This window comes from Vanellus vanellus (genome assembly GCF_965231255.1).
Source record: "Vanellus vanellus genome assembly, chromosome: 26".
Lineage (NCBI taxonomy): Eukaryota > Metazoa > Chordata > Aves > Charadriiformes > Charadriidae > Vanellus > Vanellus vanellus.
The window spans coordinates 662310-668844 of NC_138931.1; positions in this window are offsets into that span (position 1 = coordinate 662310).

Consider the following 6535-nt stretch of genomic DNA (forward strand, 5'->3'; position numbering starts at 1 on the left):
GCCCGCCGGAGCCCCGCTCCGCTCCGCTCCGCTCCCCGCCGGGCTCACTGCGGCCGCGCCGCCCCCGCCGCCGCCGAAGGGCCTCCCCCGCACCGTACGACTCGCGGCACCGAGAGCGCCCGCCCCCGCCGCCGCCCCCCCCCCGGCGCCGCCCGCCCCGGAGGGCCCGGCCCGAGGGAGCCCCCCCGCCGGTGCTGCGGGGGGGGATGCGGGGGGGGGGATGATGCGGGGCAGCCCCGCCGAAGCCCCCGACCCGCCCGGGGGGGGCGGTGAGAGGCTGCCGGGCCCCTCCTTCCCTCGCTCCCCCCTCCCTCGCTCCCCCCTCCCTCGCTCCCCTCCCTTCCCACGCAAACGCTCAAATCCGCCCGTTTCTGCCCAAACCGCGGCACCCCCCGCGCGGGAGCGTGCGCACCGCTCCCGGCGCCGCGCCAGCCCCGAATCCACCGTCACCCCCCCACCCCGGGGATGCTGCGCTGTGCCCCCCCACCCCGGAGGACCCCCCCACGCCGGAGGACACCCATCCCCCCCCCCGCAAGAAGGCAGTGGCTGTGAAACCAGATCCCCCCCCCCCCTCCGCCACCCCCGATTTATCCCGCATTTATCGGGGCTGCACCTGCGCCGCAGCACAGCCGGCGGGACGCGCATTCCAGACCCCCCCGGCTCGCTGGGCGCAGGGCGAGCGGCCCCCAGGGCTCGGGGCAGGGGGGCTGCGCGTCGCTCCGGGGAGTCAGCCGCAGAGGCGGAGGGGCAGAGGGCAGGGAAACACCTGCCCCTTCCATTTTCCCAGGAAACGCCGATTCCAGCAGCCCCGGCCGATGCTATGTCCTTCCGTGGCAGCAAGTTTATTTATTTATTAAACTATTGTTGTTTAAAAATAACAGCCATCAGTCCCTGCAGAAATAACCACTGCCAGGCTGGCCCCCCTCGGGAATATTCCCCCTAACGAGGGCTCCTGCTCCCAAACTCATTACCTCCCGCACTCTTGCTGGAGAGAGGAGGGTAACGTTACCGATGCCGTGCAGCGCACGAAGCGCTGCGAGGAATGTCCGGATCTGTTATGGGCAGCGGCGTTACCGGCTCTGGACAGTTGCTGCCGCAGCTCCCGCAGCTCCCCAGAGCCCCGGGCTGGCTCTGCCTGCGGCCGGTCCCAGGCACGACCTGGGAAAGGGCCGGCAACTGCCCTGCTGCTAAACCAGCCCGGCCCATCGTGAAGGAGTGCTGTTGGCCCTCAGCAACCACCCGAAGCGCTCACGTGGCAGGCCGAGACCACAGCCCGATGCTTTCCAGTGAATCATCAGCCAGCTCCGAGCGCAGGAATGCCTTCGCATGGGCAGAGAGGCCTCTGGGTCAGAGCAGACCCGTCCATCTGGTCTGGCTACCTCTAACACCAGCCTCTATCAGACACTTCAAAGGGCTCATTCCTCACTGCGGAGCATCTCAAATAACCTCCCTACAGGGATCCTTTCTTCCAAGCTTCCATCTGTTGGTGTCCTTATTAAATATATGTGTCATCGCTGCACGCTCTTACTGTCTGGCCTCTGTCAAAGAAAATCTCTTATCCCCTTATACAACGTTTCAGACTTCCCCAAAGATACCTCCGGTTCAGCGAGAGCAAAGGTGCTGCCGGTTCCCACCGCAGGTCGGGGCAGAGGCAGCTCACCCGTCCGGACCCTGGGGTAACACCCCGGGCACAGCGCTGCCCTCCACACCTCCAGGGGCCGGGGGACAAGGACCCTGCAAACCTGCCTGCTGCCGGAGAGAGGACATCGAGCACGAGGAGGCTAAGTGACGCTTCTCAACGCTTAGCCAAAAACCAAGAGGCTGAAGCAAAAGCAGAACCTCAACATCCTGTCGCCTACGTCTGCTGCGAGCAGAGACGAGCAGAGCTACTTCCCACCATCTGAAGCGGCAGAGCTGATTTCTGCAGATGAATTTTACATAAGGACATCTTCAGTGTGTGTCATGGCGTGAGCCGCTCTGCAGCACCGCTCGCTGCAGCCTGAACTCCTCCTCCTCCCTCTCCCCCTTCCCGCCAGCCACTGCCCGAATCTGCGCTGACCCAGGAGAGCGACGGCATCGCTGCCTTTCAAATCGGCTGATGGCCACCGGGGCTCTGCCAGGGACCACACAGAGATAACAGAAACGCGAGTGATGCGGGCGCAGCATCTGGCGCGGGTGGCAGCGGCAGAGCGAGCCGCCACTGCTGCAGCGGGGAAGGAGCTGCACTGGGCGAAGAACAGGGTTCAGACTGTCTTCTACAGCCCCCCCCCCCTTGTTGGGCGAGGGAACTGGGGCACATGAGCAGAGGAAATCAGCAGCATCCTTCCATTGTGAAGGCTGCACACGCACGCACTGCGCCCAGAGAGGACCCCCCGCTCCCAGCCACCGCCCGGGGGAAGGAGAGGACGGGATCAGCAGGACCAGCACCGGCGCCGGCTGTGGAGCTCCTGACCTGCAGGGCCCTGGGGCAGGAAGATACCAGAGCGGTGCAGAGCAGAGCCTGCTTCCACTTGCTGTTTACGATGAGCGATTAAGAAAATGCCTCGAGTGGCATTTTCCAGCTTGGCACCCAACCCAGCTTGGCAGCAACGCTGGCTGCAAATCAAACACCGAGGAGATAACCTGACTTTGTCAGTCACACCGGTGGCTCTGGCTGCCAAACGCCGCTTGGCACAGTCAGCAGACACATTTCTGCAGAGCAGAGAGGATGCTGACCTGCTCAAAAAAAGACCTGCCAGCAGTTTCCGTCCGCGTGGTGAGCTGCAGCCTGCACACGCAGCAGCTGGACGGGCTGTCCTCTGCACGGCTGTCACCTCCCGACCCGGCCCAGGACTTCGCTGTGCCACGCACTGCACAAACACAGCGCGGGGACAGGCAGCGATGCACAGCCCATGCATGGATGTACAGCCCACATATGGATGTACAGCCTATGTACTGATGTACAGCCTATGTACTGATGCACAGCCTACATATGGATGTACAGCCCATCGATGCACAGCCTACGTATCGATGCACAGCCTGTGCATGGGTGTACAGCCCATCAGTGCACTGCCTCGCACCACCCTGCCCGACCTCTCCGGGTTGGGGTCCGTAAAAGGGCTGCTCTGCGGGCGCAGGAGGTGAGGTTGATATGGCAGCACAGTGGTCCCCAGCCCCATGGGGCTCTAACCACGGGCACCCAGCCCTGCTTAGTATGTATTTTTCTTGGCTCTGCCTTTTTTCAAACAAACACTGTGGGTCAGGTAAGTAACATCCCCCATCAGCTCTGTGAGCACGCGGGCGGCAGATACCCCCAGAATCACAGAATCACAGACTGGTTTGGGTTGGGAGGGACCTTGAAGACCACCCAGTGCCACCCCCTGCCCCGGGCAGGGCCACCTCCCCCCAGCCCAGGGTGCTCCCAGCCCCGTCCAACCCGGCCTTGAACCCCTCCAGGGATGGGGCAGCCACAGCTCCTCGGGGCACCCTGCGCCGGGGGCTCACCGCCCTCACAGGGAAGAATTTCTTCCTAAGGGAAGGGATCGCTTGGGCTCTTGCAGCCCTTTCCCTGCACATCACTGGTCCGGCTGGCTCTGGCCAAGGGCTGTCCTAGTTGCTCCAGGAAGGAGAGCCGGGAGCAGGCAGCACAGCGCAGCGTCTCTGGCAGCGGCAGCACTGAATGACCTCGAAACCGCCCACAACTCGCACGTGGCTTTGGCTTTCCAGGGAAGGGGGCGAGCAGCAGCGCTCTGCCTCAGAGAAACAGGTGGAGCCCCAAAGATTTTGGGGCTGGAAGAGCTCTGGCGTCACAGCGGCTGCAAAATGTGCAAAACCTCGCTGACACTTCTGGTGCCGATCCCCGCGGGAAGCCAGCTGCACGCAGGGATAACAGCTCTGCATCCAGACGGACCGTCCCTTATTTCATGCCGGGATGAACTCGCTGCTGGCTGGCAGCAGCGCTCTGCCCGGCCTGGCGTCCCGGGAACACAGCGGGCCCAGCTCTTCGCGCTGTTACCACACCTCAGTCCCTGGGGAGGGTGTGGGAAATGCACGCTGCGGAACAGGTACCGCACAGCCACGTTTGCCCCGGCGGGCGCTGCGGTGCCCCGGGTTAGAGGGAGGCGCGCACCTGCAGTTTCCATTCTCAGCCCTTCCATTAGGCAGGAGAACATCTATTTCTGGCTGCCGAGCTTTTCTGGGCACGGCGCAGCGAGCCAGCGCTTCCATTTCTAGCTCAGAAACGGATCTTTTGTGGGTTTTCATTTTTCTTCTCCACTCCTGCCGCTCTGCTCCTCCACAGCGGCGCCTTTCGCTCCCCCGCGGGGACCGGGGTTCGCCCCCCGCAGCCAGCCCTGGGACGGGGCGCGAGGACGGCACCACGCTGTGCCCCGGTGAAAGGGGCCTTTCCTCCCACGGGGACAGCCGGGGGAGATCAGCACACCGATGAAACACGAATCTATACTTATAGAATCATAGAATCATAGAACGGTTTAGGTTGGAAGGGACCTTGAAGATCATCGAGTTCCAACCCCCTGCTATATAAGTCTCCTTAAGAACTGGTAATAAGCACTTTATCCACACAACATTTATCACCTCCAGAAAAGAAGGCGCGAGGTATTTCATGAGAACATTTTTCTGTTGCTGTCTCTTACACCACCCTATTCTATTTATCATGTTTCCCTCAGTTTACAGTGGGCCTATGCATCAGGAAGAAGGCAAAGTATTTTCTGCCATTGCACTGTGAAAAATGCAAATTTTGGGAATTAAAAGAACTATTCACATGGAGGTTTATGGGCGCCAGTGACGACGTGCAGCAAACGCTGGGGTGAGAGATGGTTTCATAATACGCTCCCTGACCTTTGCTGTGACATTCAGAAGATTAATGCTGGAAACTCCCATCTGCGACTCACCTGCGCGGGCCGCTGAGCACATCCGAGGAGAGGCTTAGCCTCTCTCTTCCCCGACAGCCCAACGCAGAAAGGGAACCCATTGCTTGCCCCAGGAACGGGCAAGCAATGGGCAAGCAGAACCAAGGCCATCGGAAGAGCTGCAGCCGTGGCCGAGGACCTTGGGGTCCATCCCTGCCAGGGACGGTGGCAGTGGCAAGCTCAGGGTACAGCAGCATCCCGGAGCGTCCCCCGGGCGTGGAAGTATCCCAGAGTGTCCCAGAACATCCCACAGGCACGGGAGCATCCTGGAGCACCCCAGAGCATCCCCCAGGTGTGGGAGCATCCTGGAGCATCCTGGAGCATCCGCCAGGCATTGGAGCATCCTGGAGCATCCTGGAGCATCACCTGGACATAGCAGCATCCCGGAGCATCCCCCGGGCATCCCTTGGGTGCGGGAGCAGCCCGGAGCATCCCCCAGGAGCTCGGCGGGGCGGGGCGGGAGGGGACGGGGACGGGCGGGCGGTGCTCTCGCTAGAGGGCACTCCAGGATGGGATTTCCGAGGGCTGCGGAGCATCTCCGGCCCTTCGGGAGGCGGAGGTCTGGGCTCCGCCGCTGCCCCGGGGCTGTCACTGCCCCGCAGGACCCAGGAGAGGAGGGGGGTCCTCAGCCCGACCCCTGCCCTGACCCCCGGTGTGGGTTCGGGAGGGGGGTGGGCAGCCTGCGGGAGCGACCCCCGTGGGATGCAGCGCGGGATGAGGCCGAGCAGAGCGCTGGGGCTGCGCCGGTGCCCTCGGAGCAGCCTGGAGGATGCTCTGGCATCACCTCAGCCAGCCCAGGCAGGTGCACGGCAGAGACCCCGAGCTCCTTCCCGCACTGCTCTGCCCTCTCCTGCCCCATAGCTCCTCACCCCAAACCTCCTCCCGCAGCACTCGCGCCTGCGAAGGGGCCCACGGCCGAGCGCAGCCGCACGCACGGGGCTCTGTGGCAACCGCGGCCACGCAACACTTCGCAGGCGCTGCGACTGCGGGGTGGAAAGCGGCAGCCAGCCCGGCCCAACCCCGCTGGCGTTTTGGGGCACTTTCCCACCATCGCGAGGAGGTCCCTGCCAAGGGACAAGGCAGGAGCACGGGAGGGCAAATCCACTACAGCAAAGCTCCCACGTTCCTTTTGCTTCTCCCGACCTTGGCAGAGCTGCAGTCCAGATACAGATCACGGGACCGAGAAGCACAATACCGAATCCCTGGAACTCAAGGCAGACAGACTACAATCTCCTCCCATCTCGGGCTCTGCCGCTGCCATCTGCTTGCCAGGGCGCAGCAGGAACCTGGGCACCGCACGCTGTGGCAGTGCCCCGGAGCACCGGAGCGATGCCCAGCGTGGGACAGGGATGCTGAGCAGCTCAGCTCCCCCGGCACCCTTCACAGCCCTGCGATGTGACAGTTCCCATCGCTACACATTCCATCAAAATAGCTCTATAAAAATAGAAGTAAAGGACACAACTGTCACGCGCGAGCCCCAGACACCACCAACCAGCCCCTGGGCTCCAGCTGTCTTTCCCCACCACACTGCCATCAAATGAATAAATACAAACATTTGTGACTGCATTAAAAAGGAGCGATGCAAAAATGAACGCGCTGCTATTCCTGCATTTTAAAAACGACAACCA